At 45.2% G+C, this 20,477-nt stretch overlaps 1 long non-coding RNA gene across 1 annotated transcript; it reads right to left on the minus strand.

The window, feature by feature from the left end:
- Window positions 1-5,338: 5,338 nt before the first annotated feature.
- On the minus strand, window positions 5,339-19,932 carry LOC112839638 (uncharacterized). Its single transcript, XR_003212265.1, has 2 exons — window positions 19,661-19,932; window positions 5,339-6,263 (listed from the first exon to the last, which is right to left on the minus strand). It is a non-coding gene; the product is annotated as an uncharacterized lncRNA (long non-coding RNA).
- Between the last annotated feature and the right edge of the window lie 545 nt (window positions 19,933-20,477).

Raw genomic sequence — 20,477 nt, forward strand, 5'->3', positions numbered from 1 at the left:
TCAAGTCCCACATTTAACATTGCAAATGTAGGATGTGAAGGATGTGGCTTAAAGGGTTTTAGAATAAATGAAAACTCCTCGTGAGCCATGAGTCAAAAGCATGGTTTGGTTGCTACCGTAAGTATTGTGAACCTTGGGCTGTATTAATAAGGGTACAATGTCCAGAATGAAGGAGGTAATCATCTTGTGCTACTCTGCACTGCTCAGACCACGCTTGAAGAGCTCTCTGTTCAGGGCAGGCATTACACTCCAAGGGAGATGTCAATGAAAGTACATGCAGAGAAAAAGTGGTGAGAACAGTGAGGGAACTGGCAAATCCCGAGAGATGTGTCCACTGTCAGCAAATAATGACTGGGCTCACGGGGAAGAGGAAGCTGCAGATATGTTCTGTGCATGACTCCAAGGGCTCTTAGATCTAATGGGTGAAAGTGAGAGGAAAGCAGACTTGGGTTCGACAGAAGGAAGATGCTTTTTTTATAATGAAAAAATGATAATAAAAGTTTCAGCTTATGACTCCAGCCTCTTGAAGTCCTTGTAGAATTTTTTTTATTATTTATTATTTATTTGACAGAGAGAGAGAGAGAGAGAGAAGGAGAGAGCACAAGCAGGGGGAGTGGAAGGCAGAGGGAGAGGGAGAAGCAGACTCCCCGCTGAGCAGGGAGCCCGAGGTGGGGCTCGATCCCAGGACCCCGGGATCAGGACCTGAGCCGAAGGCAGACGCTTAACCGACTGAGCTACCCAGGCACCGCCTCCCCTTTGTAGAATTTATTACCAACAGTTTTAAAAACAGAGGAGAAAAAAGATCCTAAGCTCAGCATCCTAATATAAGCACATTGCTGTTTTTAGTAAGAAATTTTTAATGATTAGTAATAGTCTCTGGAATTGGAATGGGCTGCCCCGAAATGTAGGCAGCTCCAGAGATAATCAAGCAGCCACTGGACAACCACTCCATATGGATGATGCAAAGGCAATGGAAGTATCTGATAAAGGTTCAAACCAGATGACAGGGTTACTGAGATTTTATGATACTTGAGCTGGTAGGTCTCATGGTAAGGTATCCAGGAAAATATTTCTGGAGCCCAGGTGCAGGGCTGGCTGGAGGAGGAGAGACTAGAAACAGAGATAAGACCAGGTTAAGAGGTACCTACTCTGAAGGCTAAGACTATTTTCACCTCCAGCACCCACCCCCCAATCTCAAAATTACAGTGTCAAAGGCAGCCTTAATGGTTGCCTAATTCCCCTCCCTTATGATCTGATGTTTGATTCCCTTCTGCAACCTCCTTGCCAAATAGTTATCTTGCCTCTGCTTAAATACCTACAGTGATGCGAAAATCTTGTTCTTTCAAAGCAGACCATTGCACAATATTTGAGCATCTCAAACCCCTTATAAAATTCTTCCTTGGGGTGAGTCCGAATATGTTTTTCCATGGCAGTTACCCTTTTGCTCCTAATGATAATCCTCTTCCAAAGCAAAACAAGGTGGATCCCTCTTCTATATTACAAACTGTCCAATATTTGAAAACTGGTTCCTGAACCACTGCCATCATCCTGGGGATCCCTTCTCCAGGTTAAACGCCTCCAGTAGTTCCCATGTGACGATTTTTAATCCTCCCACCCTCCTGGTGTCCGTCTCTCGTGCATGCTCCAGGCTGCTAATGCCCCTGTTCGTATGTAGTGTCTGAGGCCGAAGACCATCTTCCACTGTAGTCTAATAAGCAGCAAAGAAAGCACAACTGTGACCTTCTGCATCCTGGCCTCCAGTGCATGAGCATTTGGGGCAGTTGTTGTCAAAAATAATGAGCTTGACAGGTGCCACCAACTCTTGAAACCTTTTCACACAGATTATTCTTAAGGCAGGTCTCTCCTACTTTGCACTGAAGCATTTGGTTGTGACAAACTAGACTGTGAAACTTTACATTTCATTTTCCTGGTTCATTATGGCCTCCTGGGATGTTCCGGAATCCAGCTTCCTGTCATTTACAAATTTGATCAGCATGCCATTGATGTCCTGACCCAAGTTGTTAATTAAATTATCGGACAGACCAGGGACCTCCCTCCAGGCTGACAAAGATCCATTAGTCACTGGCTGCAAATACACCTTACTGCCCAGTCTTCACCCCACATTTTCCACAAGGACATCTCACACCAGGACATTCTCAAACAAAATAAGATCACATTCAGAAATCCTCTTTGGGAACAAGGGAGTGAGGAGAAAAGGGAGCAGAAAGCAAATAAGAGGAGCCTGACCTTTAGATCTCCTATTTCCCCAGTCCCCACGATGAGCCCCATGGCTTCAGTCTCCATGAAGCAATTTCCAGCCAACAGCTCAGATACAGGAAGTTGAAGGCTGAATTTAGGGTCAGAAAATGTGCATTCAGGGACTCCTGGGTGGCTCAGTCGGTTAAACAGCCGCCTTCGGCTCAGGTCATGATCCTGGGGTCCTGGGATGAGCCCCGCGTCGGGCTCCCTGCTCAGCAGGGAGCCTGCTTCTCCCTCAGCCTGCTGCTCCCCCTGCTGGTGCGCGCTCTCTCTCTGACACATAAATCAATAAAAATTTTTAAAAAAGAAAACGTGCATTCAGACCCATCTCTGCCTCTGCCTAGCTGTATGACCTTGGGAAAGTTGTTTAACTTCCCTGAGTCTGTTTGCTCATTTGTAAAATAGGGATGGTAACATCTACCTCACAGGGCCGTTGTGAGGATTAAATGGGAAAATGGATATAAATGTGCTTTGTAAACGGTAAGCACCATACGAATGTAAGACACTATAATAATTATTATTATTAATTGAGTGCCTACCGTGTTCGTCAGTACAGGGTTTAAAAAAAAGACAAAAATAAAAAAATAAAAAATAAGTAAACAAAGACAAGATATAGCCCTTGCCCTTGGGGAGCTCACGATTTTGTAGGGGAGATATGTTTGGGTTTTTTTTGTTTATTTTTTAAGATTTTATTTATTTATTCATGAGAGACAGAGAGAGAGAGAGAAGCAGAGGGAGAAGCAGGTTCCCCGCCGAGCAGGGAGCCCGATGCAGGACTCAATCCCAGGACCCTGGGATCACGACCTGAGCCGAAGGCAGACACTTAACCATCTGAGCCACCTAGGTGCCCTGTAGGGGAGATATGTTCACAGATATCTATAATATAAAGTAGAAGAATAGGGCAAATGGAACAACTTGTTATGGCGGCTTAGCAGAGCAGGAGGTCCCTTCAGACTGGAGGAAATCAAGGAAGGCTTCTTGGAGGTCTCTGCACTTCGACAAGTGGGATGGATCAGACCAACAGGAATGGCTGAGAGAGGACAGCATTTTGGGTGGAGGAGCCTAGGAGTGGGAAGTTATGGAATGTGTTTGAGGTGCCGGAAGCAGTCCTGTTTGCCTGTAAGAGGCAGTGAGGCTGGTCTGGTCGGCAACATGGTTAACTTCGATAGACACGCTCATTCCCAGCGTACCCACAACAGAGCATGTAGCCCTTCTGAGCGGGGATCAGCATTTGAGCAGAGCCTTCTAGGTCTCATGTGTTATTCTTCAGCTATGACTTCCTTGGAGAAAAACAACTCTTCTGCAGAAGGGTGGAGGCATCTGGAAAGATTCCAGGAAAATCACCTTTTTCCTTCTCTGCGCTGAGACATAGGTTTCCAGGAAGGACAGAGACCAAGGCCACGACTAAATCCTAGAAATCTTTACGTGGCAGTGGCTCTAGCTTAGGGACTCGAGCGTCTTCACTGAGGGAGAGCTAGCCACCGTATCGGAAAGGCTTCTTCTTCTTCCATTCCATGTGGGGAGCAGAGAGGGAGAGGAAAATAGTTCAAGGGCTCTCAAGGTCCAGTTCCTGACGGTTTCTTCAGAGTTATGGTTATAATTTGGTGCCACCTGGTGTCAGAGACAGAATATAGCACACTGGCATAGCAGCCTCCTTCCTAAGCTTAGAGCACTGTACTGCCGCCTGGCATCCAGGGATAGGGCTAGCTTCCTTCCCTTAGGGTAGAACTAGCCGTCGGGGGGCACTCGGGGGGTCCGTAAGGGCAAAGGAGAGGGAGAAAGGGCAAGTGCTACTCCAGGCCTCATGGCCGTCCCTTCCTCTGCCACCAAAGTTGCTCTTGTCCTCAGAGTACCCCTAGGAATGTGTATTTTGCCATGTCCCCACTCCTTCCACCCACCGCCCACTCACACACACTCTCATGATGGCTTGAATATCTGTAATAGATGATAGAAGCTCTCTTTCAGACCTGACCACGAGAAATTGTTGTGTGTCCCTAGGGTGACCAAGGGAGTCATGGTGAAAGGGTCGGCTTCCTCCACGTGCTCAGGTTTGCCTGTTGTTTCCCCCCAGTGGGCTCTACTGTTCTAGAATGACTAAGCGCAAGCTCCTCCAAAACAAATCCACTCCCTGAGGCTACACTTAGGCTTCCTACAGCCCTTCTGAAAGGGGAAGGGAGGGAGAACCAGGGCCTCAGACAATAGAAGAGATGGTGGCCCCCTTTCCCCTCAAACCCAGTTCTTGAATCAATTCCAAGCCATCAGTACAACTGAAACCAGATTAGTTTGATGATGCCTCACAATGGGGCAATAGCAGAGGGTAGACCAAGGGGGGCAGCTTGAATTGGGATGGCCAGAGCTGGGCAAGGACAAGACGGAGCTAATGAGAAAAAAAAACAACAATCCATCTCAGGTCTCCCTGAAGTCTGATTTTGTGTGCTACCCTCTCAGGGCATTGCCTTTGCAGGCTCTTCTGAGTGCTGACGAATCCTGGGCCAGCTCTCAGTTTGGAGTTTGGATTGGATTGTGGGTGGGAGTGTGAAGCATCGTGGGCCTAAGCGCAATGGGAAGGAATCAGACTGGAATGATCCCATTCTTGGGTCACTACTTTTATATGCCCCAGCTCTTCCCAGGTCTCTACAATACAGGGCGACAGGAGTGGCAGCCCCCTATCCGGACAGGCCCAGAATTTAACGAATCCCTTTTATCCTGCCGTGTAGCTGCAACAGTAACAGCTGCTAGGAGACTAAGGGAGAAGAATACGAACAAAAGAACACACAAACAGCTGAGTTTATGGGTTAACTCGCATTTCTTATCCTATCCTGGCTCAACTAAAGCCCAACTGTTGGTGAACTTCTCTGGTGCAATGTTCAAGGCAACCTCTCAAAAAACAGGTGAGAAGTCAGAGGTTAGCCCAAGCTGCTCAGCCTTTAGCCCAACATAGATCTGGTGAGATTGGTCGTCCCCGGGGAGAGCACAGGTGCTGCCTTCTGGTTCTGCAGTCATCCCGGGCCCCCCCTGGGCTCCCCCCACCGTTTCCCGCTCCTAGAGGGAGGCGAGCCCCAGGGAAACTCCACATCTCGTTTTGATGTTTTGTATTTTAGGACATGTCTTCCGACAAACACGAGCATGCTTCGGAGTCGACTAGGGGGAAAATCTGCATTTGCGACTGCTTCTGAAAATCTGGATGCTCCGGGGGCCGCGCCTGTTATTCTCAGCTGGTATTTCCTTTAGTCCCCTAAGGTGGCCATGTGACCTTGATGGCAAACGCCATGTTTCCAAGAAGCCCGCCTGTGCCGCACCAGACTCCCCTGCCGGCCGCCGGCGCTCGGTCTTTTCCGATTTCAAAGCCGTTAGACCGCCCACCGAGAGGCGATTTCCGGTCCGGGAGGCCCCCGAAGGCTCTCAGGGCATTTGCGGAGCCAACGTGATTGACAGCGCGCGCGGCTAATGAATGCTCGGCTCCTTCCCAGCTCCGATGACTAGTTCCGCTCCCTTGCCCGGATTCTTTTTGATGACTCATCCCTCAGCTTCTTCGCTCAGTCGCCTTCCTGCTCCCTGCCCCGCCCGTCCTTTCTTCCTTGGCTCCTCGTCGGCCCCCACCCCTGGGGGAATGGTTTTGGCGAATCCTGGCGGGGATCGTTTTGTGCAGTGTACCTTAAAACATATAGAAGCTCCAAACGACGGCCGTACGGGAGGAGAGAGGAGGTTCACTTCCTTATAAGGAGCTTAACCCGTCACTGTTCTTTCAGCTTTTCCTTTCACATGATGGGGGTGGGTGAGGGAGAGACGCCAGCAGGGCTTGTGCCTCTGTTTCCGTTCAATTTCTAAACGTCAGGCAGCTCCGAGTTCCTAGCAAAGGTTAAGCTGCCCGGCTCCCAAGAGCCGGCCTTGCCGAGGGAGCAGTCCAGGGAGGCGCAGTTAGGATGGGGGGTTTTCAGGCATTTCTGTGGGGTCTTGGGCGTCTGTGCTGGGCACCTGTGACAACTTCGCTGGGGACCGCAGCCCTAAAGAGGAAGCAGACCAGGAGCCGTTAATGAGCGGGGAGAGGGAAGTGGGGAGCTGAGACTGAACTAAGGAGCTCTCCCGGACCCGGTGCACTTAAATAGGTGAATGAATGGACTTTCACCTGGGCAAGGGCCCCTAGCCATGCTGTGCCCATGCCCGTCCTCACAGCATGCTTTCCTGGGTAAGGTCAAGCGAAGCCAGTACATCTCTAGCAGGAAGTTGGCAAGGAACTGGCTAAATTTGTCCCCTTTGGGCGCTCGTGGGCTCAATTGCTCTTTCATGCTCACACAGCCATCACCACTTCTCTGCCGTGTCTCTCATGCCACAGCGAGAGCCTGTGATTGAAAGCTTCCAGTTCCGCCCAGGTTTTACACGCCTTGTACGGGGCTTTGTGCATAGTGGGTACACAGCAAATTCCCCGGGGCCCGAGTCTCATACCAAAGGCTAGACACTCAGGGACCACCCAGTCTGCGAAGTGCTCTGAGACTCGGGCATCTATTCCGGAGGGAGCTTTTGCACTTTGGTATTGTTGTGTCTCTAGGAGAAAAGAGGAGTTTGCCGCTTGGGGAAACAAAGAAGGTGCTGAGAAATACGGAGGCACCTTCCTTTTCTAGTCCCTCCTAGCCAGCCCCTCTGCTCTCCCTTTGGAGGCCCCTTGGCTAAGTCCCATCCACGGCTCATTTGCATTGTCCAGGCTTGCCCCACTGGCCTCTGAGAGGAATGTAGCCAATGAACAGGAAAGAGGCGGCATGCTTTCTGCTCCTGCTGGGGTGAAAAGTAAGTGGGTACACAAATCCCATCCCCTCCCCAGCTTCTGCTTCCACCTTCCCTCCATCACGAAACAGTTCTGAAGCATTTCTCTGCGCAAGGTTCTGGCTGTTCTCATTCATTTATACGCGGTCCTCGCCCTCACAATCAGAGGCAACAGGAGCTGACTGACGCGGAAAATGCAGAAAGCACGGACACGTGGGGGAGGCAGGGACGTGGGCTAAGATGGGGCACAATGATGATGAACAGAGATGTTCACGCCCGTGATCCACCTTGGGGGCAGTGCAATCGGAGGCTGCTAAGGCGTTGGGATAAATGCGTGTAATTGCGGGGAAAAGTGGGAGTGGGCAATTGTGAGAGTTTTAGAGCGAGGCAGGTGGGGACGCACAGAGCTGTTGGCTCTCAACTGCAAAGGGTTCCTGGAGAAGGGGGGCACTTCAGAAAGAGCCGAGTAACAGAACCAAATGGCCATAATGTATTTACATCGTGAGGTGGGAGATGAATTAGCCGACTTTGATTAGGAAACCTGGAAGAGCCTGTGATTGTTCTTTCTCCTCCTTCCCTCTCCACACACGTTGGATGAGTGCCAACTCTGTCCCAGATACTGGAAACATACAAATAATAATGAGACCAAATGGTCATTGAGTATTTACTATGTGCCAGGTGCCACATTAATCACATCATCCTATTTAAATCTCACATTGACCTGGGGCGCCTGGGGGGTGCAATTGATTAAAGGGTCTGACTCTTGGTTTTGGCTCGGGCTGTGGATCTCACGGTCCGTCAGTGGTGGGATCAAGCCTCGCGTGGCGCTCTCTCAGCACGGAGTCTGCTTCAGATTCTCTCTTTCTCCCTCCTTCCCTCTCTCTCTCTCAAATAAATAAAACCTTTAAAAAAAATCTCACATTGACCTTATGATGTAGCTATTGTTATCATGCCCATTTTGCAGGTGAGCCAACTGTGGTTCAAGAAGAAGTGACTTGCCCCGAGATTACGCAACTGGCTGTAAGTGGAAGAGGTGAGATTTGAATCTAGGTAGTTAGAGTCTGGAGCCCATGAATTTAATCAGCCTGCACTCCCTAATCTTCTGGTTGGACAGTGATTAAAAAAAAAAATGGGACTCCATTTTTATGCAGGGGAAGTGAGAAAAGAGCTGGCCAAAGCTTTGAGGGCAGATCGGGGGAAAGCAGAAGACCCCAGGACAGCAGCTGCACAGCTCCCAGCCAGCTGTTTAGACAGGCAGGTAGAGCAAGCATCTGGAATGCAGCAGACGCTAGAAGGAAGTCCAGGCAGGCAGGTAGTTGGCAACCAGTGAAAGAGGCTTTGCCATAGGGCCTGGGCTTCCAGAGCACTCGGATGCCAGACGTCAAAAGGTTTGGCAAGAGCTGGATAAAGCAGGAGTCTTGTGAAGACTAAGGTGTCACACAGGGCACCAAGGTAGGAATGAGAAGCTGGGAGCACCAGAGTAGGGCCTTAAGGTTGGGGCCTTTACACAACAAACCAGGAAACGGCCCAGTTCTTAGGGCTAGGAATCAACTCCATTCATTCACCTTCCCATCCATTCTTTCAACGTTTTTGGCGTTCTCACTATGTTGTCAGCGCTGTGCGGGTTTCTGGGGGAAGACACAATATAGTGAGGGGCCAGACCTATAAAACAGGTAGTGACAACCGTGTGTGATTAGTTCTATATTAGAGGCACAAAGAGACTGTGTGTGTGGTGGGAGGGGGAGACCGACTTTTTTGGGGAGAATTCACCAAGAATATTAACTCTGAGCTGGATCTTTTTTTAAAAAAAGATTTTATTTATTATTTATTTGACAGAGAGAGAGCACAAGCAGGGGGAGTGGCAGGCAGAGGGAGAGGGAGAAGCAGGCTCCCCGCTGAGCAGGGAGCCCAAAGCGGGGCTCAATCCCAGGACCCTGGGATCCTGACCAGAGCCGAAGACAGCCACTTAACCAAATGAACCACCCAGGTGTCCTTCTGAGCTGGATCTTTAAAGAAGAGGAGAAATTCCCCAAGCTCTTAGTGGTGCAGAGGATTTCAGAGAGAAGGGATAACATAGGCCAAAACATAAAGTGTTGAAAGAATAGGCCACACTGGGGAGAACGAGAAGCAATTCATACTGGACCATGGGGTATATCGTAGGGAGGGGTGGGAATATGAGTGTGAAGAAGACCGTGGCCACATTACACAGGCTTTTGTGGGTGCTGCTGAAGATCCCGGACATTCTCCCACAGTTAAAGGAGAACCACCTGTAGGCTTTATGATGGCAAGTGCCTGGATTGCACTGGGGTGTTTTGGGAAGATTACATGGGAATTAGTGTCCAGATGCACTGGGGGTCAGCAGATCCCTCAAGAGGTTACTGCAGTTGTGAAGGCAAGAGATGATGAGAGTGTGAACTGAGATACTGACAGAGAGGATTAGTGCAGGAACACATTCCTGAGGGGGAGTTGACAAGACTCAGTGATTGATAGGCTGAGCAATGTGGGGAGAAAGGAGCCATGGACAACTCCAGAGATGTCTTATTTGACAACTGGGTCTATGGTGACATCATTCACATTCACATTGGGGATTTAGGATGAGAAGCAGATTTTACGGGAGGAGATAGGGAGCTCACTCTGGGACAAACTGAGTTGGAAGTGTCCAGTGCTGTTCTGGTAAAGGTTTAACTACCAGATCTGGGTGGTGAGGGGAGACTTTATTTGCTGATTCCTGTGGTGTAAATATGCCCACTCTGGCCAATTTTCAGGTTTACCAATGTGATGGCCACCCACTCACAAAATTCCTGAAAATTTTACAGTCTCAAAGACCCATGGAAAGTACTGTCCCAGGTAGTCTGGGACACATTTTTCTAAATGGCATTGCTTCAGTGATTTTGAGACCACACCACTGGACTGAGTCAAGATTTTCAGAACTCGGGGCACCTGGCTGAGTCAGTTGGTGGAGCATGCGACTCTTGGTCTCAAGGTTGTAAGTTCAAGCCCCACGTTGCGTGTAGAGATAACTTAAAAAAAAAAAAAAGACGTTCAGAACTCCAGTGGAGAAGCGAATGGGTTCATAGAACTGCCAACCTGAGATCAAGCAGATCAAGAATGAATTCCATGGGACTGAGTGAACTGATGAAGGATAATTATGGTTTTTGTTTGGAATATGGCTGCTGGATTTAAGGAACACTTTTGTCTTCTAAGTTATCTATACTCGTAACAACTGGTAGATTATTCTTTTATAAACAGAAATGAAACGTTTATCTTTTCTCCCTAACTAATCTCTCCAGAATTTGAAAACTCTTACTGAGTATTTTTATTTCCATGGCAATATAATTATTGGCATAAGTTCAATAAGAATCCATCCTCTTCCTAATAGGACATAATTGGAAACATTGCCTATATAACCAAAACTTTGATCGGAATGTCATATTTGAGAATGATGTGCACAGAATCAGATATGACCAGTTTCAAGGAACTAAGGTTGACTTTATGGAACCAATGCTTGCAAAGCCCTCTTGAGAAAACTGTCTGGTACCTGGCTTACAGGGTTCCTAGCCTTACAGGTGAATAAGGAGGGTCACTTCCGGGTATGCCCAGGAATCTTAGATTTGGGGAGATCTCGAGAAGAGAGGAATTCACCCAAATCTATAGGTATTGCAGGTGAAATCTGGTGGCAAGTTCTTGGCTTGACTCCAGAAGACTTTTAAAGGTCTAATGTGAAATTCCTTATGAGAAGTTCCAGCAGGGGCGGCTGGGTGGCTCAGTTGGTTAAGCGTCCGACTCTGGATTTCGACTCAGGTCATGATCTCAGGGTTGTGAGACTGAGCCCCATGTTGGGCTCTGCTTTGGGCTCTGCACTGAGCATGGAGCCAGCTTAAGATTCTCTCTCTCCCTCTCCCTTGGCCCCTCCCCACCTGAAAAAAAAAAAAGTTCCAGCAAAGCAAACTTAAAAAGGCCTATGTGGTCACTTACCATTCTTGCCACATTTATGTTAATGATCAGGCCAAATCTAATGAGACCAGACTTATTTTGTAAAGCTAGAATCAAAAAGGTAGGGGTGACTATAGAGAGAAATTTTATGTCTCAATCAAAAACCATAGCATGCCTTTGTGGCTTATTAGATTCTACTCCCATTCATTGTCTTTGAGCTATTTTTCAACTCTTAGTAAACTCATTTTACTTAGGACTTTGTTATCTATCTGTAAATTGGACTGGATCTTGTCATCCTACACATTATATCAGTCCTTACCAATTCTTTTTTTTAATTTTTTTAATTTATTTATTAAAGAGAGAGAGAATGAGAGATAGAGAGCACGAGAGGGAAGAGGGTCAGAGGGAGAAGCAGACTCCCTGCTGAGCAGGGAGCCCGATGTGGGACTCGATCCCAGGACTCCAGGATCATGACCTGAGCTGAAGGCAGTCGCTTAACCAACTGAGCCACCCAGGCGCCCAGTCCTTACCAATTCTTAATTCTTTTCGTTTCCTACAACTCTCCAACTTGACATTTCCAATTTTCTCCCACTCTCCTGATTTGGTACCACTGAGAACTAAAACCTGACTGCCCAGAACCTTATTAGGACTCCAGGTTGTCTTGTAGCTGACCTTTCCCCCAGAATCTAAAGAAGCCCTGTAAGCTGAAGCTAGACAATTTAATATGAACTTCAAAGGAGTCATCACCACGGCAGATCACATATGGGCAACCCATGCCTGCTGCTGTGTGGGCCCTGTAGGATGCTCACTGGGAGATCTGCATCTTCCATGCTCTCTTCCAGGAAATAAATATGCAAACTGCAAATCAGAAAATCTGTCAGATTGCCACTATTGTCCTCATTCCACCATCAAAAGATGCTCTGAGCCCAGTGTATAGACATTTTCTGACTAGGTGCCCTCCAGGCTCAGGAACTGGATTCATAACCTTCTCTAACCATTAATCTTTGTTTTTCTTTTGTTTTCACAGAAATTCCCTTTATTGAATGCCTGATGGGTCACACCATCCAACAGATATCTTCTACTACCAAATCTCAACAACTGTTCCTTATTGAACAAAAGGGTGATGAGATGATAAATGGACTTAAATTGTTTAGAGGGAAGAAGACGGTCTCTTCTTTCTTTGAACAGGAGGAGAGATTGACAAAGACTCCCCCCTTGACCACATTTTGGGCTTCTGTGAGTCCTCTTTTCAGTAGGCCTCAATTGTGGCCCTCATTCTGTCTTTGGCCTGCCCAGCCCAGTCTTAGCAAAGACTCCTGCTAAATTATCCTCCCACCATTAGTATCTGATCAAGTTCTTCAGTCCCCACATTTGATGTCTAAATCTTTGGCCTGCCTCTAGCAAGACTGTTAGGTTAGTTTAGCAAGAATCCTCCATCTCTGACATCTCCTCTTGGTAATTTTCCATCCACTGACCCCCTCCTTCTTCTCACTGGCTACGAATCCCCATTTCTCTTTTTTTGTATTCAGAGTTAAGCCTGATCTCTCTCCCCTATCTTGAAAACGTCTTCCTTATCATTATGTGAGGCAAAATTTGATAAAACTTCAAGGAGAAATAGATGAAGCCACTATTACAGCTGGAGACTTCAACACCCCTCTGTCAGAAATGGACAGATCCAATAGGCAGAAAATCTGTAAGAACATAGTTGAACTCACCAGCACCATCAATCCACTGGATACAGTCGACATCCACAGACCACTTTGTCCAACAAGAACAGAACACACATTCTTCTCAAGCTCATATGGAAGATTCACCAGGAGAGATCACATTCTGGGCCAAAAAACCCCCCACATTTTAACAAATTCAAAAAATAGGAACCATACAATGTCTGCCCTCAGATCACAGAATTAAAATAGAAATCAGTAACAGAAAAATAACTGAAAAATCACATACATGGAGATTAAACCACACAGTTCTAAATAACACATAGGTCAAAGAAAAAATTCAAGAGAAATTTTTAAATATTTTGAACTAAAAGAAAACCTAAATATAAAAATTTATCAAAATGCATGGGATGCAACAAAAGCAGTGCTTAGAGAAAAATGTATAGCATTAAATGCTTGTATTAGAAAAGAATAAAAGGTCTAAAATCAATAATCTAAGTTCCCACCTTAAGAAACTAGAAAAAAAAGCAAATTAAATCCAAAGTAAGCAGAAGAAAATTAAGAAGAAGAATTAGAGCAGAAATCAAAGAAATTGCAAACATGAAATCAATGGAGAAAAATCAATGAAACAAAAGCTGAATCTTTGAAAAGATCGATAAAATTGATAAGCCTCTACCCAGGCTAACAGAAAAAAAAAAAAAAAAAAGAAAGAGGACACTAATTACTAATATCATAAATTAAAAGAGGGGTAATCACTGTAGATCCATGAACATTAAGAGGATAATAATGGAATACCACAGACAACTCTATGCTCACAAATTTGATAACTTAGATGAAATGGATCAATTCTTTGAAACACTCAAGTAGCTGAAAGAAGAAATAGAAAATCTGAATAGGCCTATATCTATTAATGAAGTTGAATCAATAATCTTTCCAAAACAGAAAGCACTGGCCCTAGAGGGACTCACTGGTGAACTCTACCAAAAATTTAAGGAAGAAATTATATCAATTCTCTATAATCTCTTTCAGAGGATAAAAGCAAAAGGAATACTTTCTAACTCATTCTATGAGGCCAGCATTACCCTAATACTCAAACCAGACAAAGACATTATAAGAAAACTACAGACCAATATTTCTCATGAACATAGATCCAAAAATCCTCAACAAAATATTAGCAAGTCAACTCCAACAATGTATAAAAAGAATTATATGCTATGACCAAGTGGGGTTTATTCCAGATATGCAAGGCTGGTACAACATTCAAAAATCAATTAATGTAATCAATCACATCAATAGGCTAACAAAGAAAAATCATATGATCATATCAATGGATGGAGAAAAAGCATTTGATAAAATCCAACACCCATTCATGAAAAAACTCTCAGTAAACTAGGAATCGAGGGGGATTTCCTCTACTTGACTAATAACCTCTAAAAAAAACAAAAACAAAAACAAAAAAACCCACCAACTACAGCTAATGTCATACTTAATGGTGACAAACTCAAAGCTTTCCCATTAAGATCAGGAATAAGGCAAAGATGTCCCCTTCACACCACTCCTTTCAACATTCTAGGGGAAGATCTAGCTAATGCAAATGAGACAAGAAAGGGGAAAAAAGTTATACAGATTGAGGAGGAATAAATAAAACTGTCTTTGTTTGCAAATGACATGATTGTCTATAAAATCTGAAAGAATTGACCAAAAGACTCCTGGAAATAATAAGTAATTATAGCTAAGGTTGCAGAATACAAGGTTAATATACAAAAGTCAATCACTTTCCTAAATGCCAATAATGAACAAGTGAAATTTGAAATTAAAAACACAATACTAATTTACATTAGCACTCCCCCAAAATGAAATACTTGGGTATGAATCTACCTAATTATGTGCAAGATATATATGAGGATAACAAAACCACAGAAGAAATAGATAAATAAAGAGATACTCCATGTTCACGGACTGGACGACTCAATATTGTCAAGGTGTCAGTTCTTCCCCACTTGACCTAGAGATTCAAAGCAACCCCACTCAAAATCCCTACAAGTTATTTTGTAGATATCAGCAGACTGACTTTATAGAGTTTAAATGGAGAGGCAAAAGACCAGAATAGCTAACACAATACTGAAGAAGAACAAATTTGGAGGACTGACACCACCCAATGTCAAGACTTACTATAAAGCTACAGTAATCAAGACTTGTGGCATTGGCAAAGCAACAGACAAAGAGATCAATGGAACAGAATAGGAAGCCCCCAAATAGACCCACATAAATATAGTCAGCTGACCTTTGACACAGGAACAAAGGCAATGCAATGGAGCAAAGATAGTGTTTTCAACAAATGGTGCTGGAACAAGTGAACATCTATATGCAAAACAAAACAAAAAAAGAATCTAGAAAGAGACCTTACACCTTTCACAAAAATTAACTCATGATGGATCATAGAACTAAATGTAAACACCAAACCCTCAAACTCCTAGGAGATAACGTGGGAGAAAACCTAGATGACCTTGGGTAAGGCAATGACTTTTTAGATACAACAGCAAAGGCACGATCCATGAAAGAAAAAGTTGATAAGCTAAATACTAAAATTAAAAACTTGTCGGTGAAAGACAGTGCCAAGAAAATGAGAACACAAACCACCGACTGGGAGAAAATATTTGCAAAAGACACATCTGATCAGGAACTATTATCCAAAGTATACAAAGAACACTTAAAACTCAATAATTAGAAAACAAACAACCTGATTTAAAAATGGGCCAAAGACCTGGGTGTCTGGGTGGCTCAGCTGGTTAAGCGACTGCCTTCAGCTCAGGTCATGATCCTGGAGTCCCGGGATTGAGCCCCGCATCGGGCTCCCTGCTCAGTGGGGAGTCTGCTTCTCCTTCTGACCCTCATGCTCTCTCTATATATATCTCATTCTGTCTCTCAAATAAATAAATAAATAAAATCTTTTTAAAAAAATGGGCCAAAGACCTTAACAGATACCTCATCAAAGAAGATATACAAATGGCAAATAAGAACATGAAAATACACTCCACATCATGTGCCATCAGGGAAATGCGAATTAAAACAACAAAGAGATACCACCACACACTTACTAGAATGCCCCAAATCCAGAGCACTGACAACACCAAATAGTGGGGAGAATATGGAGCAACAGGAACTGTCATTCATTGCTGGCAGACACGCAAAATGGAAGACACTTTGGAAGACAGTCTGGTGATTGTTTATAAAACTGAACACGTTCTTGCCATATGATCCAGAAATCGCACTCCTTTCAACCCAAAGGAGTTGAGAACTTATGTCTACTAAAAAACCTGCACAAGTATGTTTACAGCAGCTTATTCATAATTGCCAAAACTTGGAAGTAACCAAGATGTCCTTCAGTAGGTGAATGGATAAGCTGTGGTACATCCAAATAATAGAATAGTATTCATTGCTAAAAAGAAATCAGGGGCGCCTGGGTGGCTCAGCTGGTTAAGCATCTGCCTTCAGCTCAGTTCATGATCCCAGAATCCTGGGATTGAGCCCTGCTTCGGGCTCCCCACTCATGGAAAGCCTGCTCCTCCCTCTCCCTCTGCCGCTCCCCCTGTTTGTGTGCTCTCTCTCTCTCCCTGTCTCTCTCTCAAATAAATAAAGTCTTTAAAAAATAAAAATAAATGAGCTATCAAGACTAGAAGAGACATGGAGGAAACTTAAATGTTTATTACACAGTGAGAGAAGCCAATCTGAAAAGGCTACCTACTGTATGATTCTGACTATATAACATTCTGGAAAAGGCAAAACTATGGAGAGAGTAAAAAGATCAGTGGTTGCCAGGAGTTGCCAAATACAGAGGATTTGGAGGACAGTGAAAATACTCAGTATAATACTATAATGGCGGATATATGTCATTATACATTTGTTTAAACCCATAGAATGTACAACGCCAAGAATGAATCCTAAGGTAAACTATGGATTTTGGGGGGGTGCCTGGGTGGCTCAGTGGGTTAAGCGTCTGCCTTCGGCTCAGGTCATGATCTCAGGGCCCTGGGATCAAGCCCCGCATCAGGCTCCCTGCTCGGCGGGAAGCCTGCTTCTCCTCCCTCTCTCACTCCTCCTGCTTGTGTTCCCTCTCTCGCTGTCTCTCTCTGTGTCAAATAAACAAATGAAATCTAAAAAAAACCCAAAACTATGGATTTTGGGTGATTATGATGTGTCAATGTATGGTCATCAATTATAACAAATATACCACTCTGGTGGGGGATATTGATAATGAAGTAGGGCAGAGGTACATGGGAAATCTCTCTACCTCCCTCTCAATTTGACTGTGAACCTAAAATTTTTCTAAAAAATTAAGCCTTTAAAAAAAAATTAACAATCCACTCCCCGTACAAGCTGACTCTAGCATACCAATAGAGGTGCCTGAGGAACATCCATGAGTTGTTTAGAAGGCCACTGGAACCACAGGTCTCGAGCTATCAAGGTCGGGGTTGCTCTGCCCTTGTCTCAGTCCTTGCCCCGACCCAGCCTCTCCTGATGGGCCTGCCCACATACCTGCCCTCTCGAAAGAGGCTCCCTCAGCCCTCTACTAGAGACCAGCAAGTCAGGACCAGGAATCCAGCCTCCACAAACCCGTTAGACTGTAGTGTAATCTCTGCCAGCCAGTGCAAGAGTGTCTTGCTGGACTCTCCAAGGACACACTTCAGCCCAGTTCTCACATGAGTGGCAGTATTTCCCAAACTTAATCGTCCAAGAATGACCTTCACAATTTTTGCCAGATCCATGTGACCACTTGTACTATTATTTAATCAACATTTTTCTTTAAATTGCCTTTCAATCAACTGTTCCTGCCTTTTGTGCTTTTGCTTCCTCCCAAGAAACAATAGTTTACCTCACCCCACGCCCCCCCCCGAAAAAAAAACCTGAGGAAAATGTCATGCTGGAGACCAACATACTTTCTCTAAAGGAAGTCTACATAATCAGGTCGTGACAGATAGCTATCTCATAAGTTGAGTCCCTGATGAGTCATGGAAATGCAGTTAGGACCGATGTTGTTAAAAAATCCATAAATTCGAGTCCCAGTTGGTGTCATGAGAGTTCCATGGGGCTGGAGATCAATTAGGAGAAAACATTAGATCCACATTTCCTATGTACCTCACTACAGGGCACATTTTTTAAAGAGATTTTATTATTTATTTATTTGACAGAGAGAGACACAGCGAGAGAGGAAACACAAGCAGGGGGAGTAGGAGAGGGAGAAGCAGGCTCCCCGCGGAGCAGGGAGCCCGAGGCGGGGCTCCATCCCAGGACCCCGGGATCACGACCTGAGCCGAAGGCAGCCGCTTAACTGACTGAGCCACCCAGGCATCCCCAGGGCACATTAAAAAAAAAAATATTTTTTTTAAGTGCTCTGTACACCCAACATGGGGCTTGAACTCACAGTCCTGAGATCAATTATCAGATGCTCTATGGACTGAGCCAGCCAGGCGCCCAGGAGATACATGTTTATTAATGGGGAATTGTTGGGGGGGAGCAGAGGTGGGATCTGAACTGCTTAAATTTTTTTCTCTCTCTCTATAAATCTTTAGGTGAATTCATTCACCTCAGTTTAATGTGTTAATAATGGAAACTGTTATATCCACAAATGGTCACTGTCTGAGAGCACAGAGGAAGGAGCACAATGTCTGTCAGAAGAAAGCATTGGGGGGCGCCTGGGTGGCTCAGTCGTTAAGCCTCTGCCTTCGACTCAGGTCATGATCCCAGGGTCCTGGGATCAAGCCCCGCATCGGGCTCCCTGCTCTGCGGGGAGCCTGCTTCTCCCTCTCCCACTCCCCCTGCTTGTGTTCCTTCTCTCACTGTGTCTCTCTGTCAAATAAATAAATAAAATCTTAAAAGAAAAAAAAAGAAGAAGAAAGCATTGGGAGGGATGCCTGAGGGGCTCAGGCGGTTAAGCGTCTGCCTTCGGCTCAGGTCATGATCCCGGGGTCCTGGGATCGAGTCCCACATCAGGCTCCTTGCTCGGCAGGGGAGCCTGCTTCTCCCTCTGCCTGCCACTCCCCTTCCTTGTGCTCTCTCTCTTTCTCTCTCTAGCAAATAAATAAATAAAATCTTAAAAAAAAGAAAAGAAAGTTTCGGGAATCTGAGAAATCTTGACAGAGGAAATGACATCAGAGCCGGGATTTGAAAGACTAGTGGAAGTTCTGGTGAAGGGTGAGGAGGACATTCCAGGTAGAGGGACACATAAGCGAAGGCCTGCGGGTATAAATGTTTCTGTCATGTTTGTTGATGCCTACAGGTTCAGTGCAGATAGAGTGCAGGGCTGGACTGTGAGGGGGATCTTTTGGCCATACTAACAAGTTTGGACTTCAATGTAGATAAGGGGAACTCTTCCGAATTTCTTAAAGCTAGTCACATATACAGAATCGGAAGGGGAAAACTGCAAGTGGGGAGACCAGCTGAGAAAGTTCCATAACTGTCTGAGCATCAGGGGATGAGAACCCGTTCTAAGAGAGAGGCAAGATGTTGGAGGAGAATGAGGCAGAAATAGGGAAGTAATAAGGCAGTTGAGCTAATTTAGGAAATAAAGATGATGACTTGATTTTAGACTGATCATAGTGAAATTATTAAGCTCTTGAGCTCTGGAATCAGGAAGAATCCTGGCTCTGCAACATCCCAGTTGTGTGATCTTAGACACATTATTTAACATCTCTGAGCCTCAGCTTCTTCAACCGCAAAATGTGGCTAAGAAAATACCTACCATATAGGAAGGACTAAGCAGAGTAAGTACTCAATAAACATTAGCTATCATTTTTAGTATTATTATTTTTACAGCAAGCTAAATTTCAGTAACTGGTGGAATATCCAATAGGCAGTTGGAAATGTGAATCAAAGCGTAAAAGGAAAATTAAAGCAGAGGTTTCTGATTCACCTTGTAGAGGTAACAATCTCAGAGAGTAACTGAGCCTCTGTGAAGGGCAAAGAAAGGATTTTTGCAGAATGTTCACATTTAGAAGTGGTATAAGAAAGGGTCCAGAAAATTAGAGGCACGAGAGGGAGGTCCTTACCATGGAGAGGCTCTGCAAAGTGCCAAACACAGCGGTTTCACCTAAGTCCTCAGTCCCTGACACATCTGCAGCATTGGATGCAAGTGACCTCTTAAAGCCTTCTTTTAGAAACTCTCTTGTTCAGTTTCCATGGCATTCTGTTCTTTTCTACCTTCTCTGATTATGCATAGGATGTCTCAGCCGAAAGCCCTGGAGCTTACTGGCTCCAACCCCTTCATTTTACAAAGGAGGAGACTAAAGAGCCAGAAAATGGAAGTAGCTTATTCGAGGTTCACACTCAACTGTTCCTTCCTTGTCTTCCCCCCCCTTTCTCACTTCCCACAGTTCTTTGCTTTCTGCTCTCCTATACTCACTTCCTCTTTCTATAAACTCATCTGTTTCCGTAGCTTTCAGGATTGCCTTCAGGTCTTTGGTTGCCAAACTGAAATCTCCTACCTTGCCTCTCTCCAGAGCTGCTCTCCCTCCCTTCCAACAGCTAGCTGGATGTTCCCTTAACACCTCACACTCAGCATATCTGAAACATAATCGTTCCCCACAAAGCTAGCTTCCTTCTTTGACTCAACCATCCTATTAATGGCACCTCCATTAGCTAATCCCTTACCAAATCTGATGGGTTAGTCCTGTATAAATGTCCATGTAGTGCAGTGGTTAAGCACACTGCCATTAAGGGACAAAACTGCCTGGGACCAAATCCTGGCTCTGTGATCTTGGGTAAGTGACTTGGTCTGAGCGAGAGGCCATTAGAACCAGAAGAGACCTTAATGATAGATATTTCTCGAGATGCCTGGGCAGCTCTGTTGTTTCGGCATCTGACTCT

Source organism: Callorhinus ursinus, unplaced genomic scaffold, assembly GCF_003265705.2.
Source record: "Callorhinus ursinus isolate GAN/ISIS: 27379988/994484 unplaced genomic scaffold, GSC_fseal_2.0 scaffold66, whole genome shotgun sequence".
Taxonomy (NCBI): domain Eukaryota; kingdom Metazoa; phylum Chordata; class Mammalia; order Carnivora; family Otariidae; genus Callorhinus; species Callorhinus ursinus.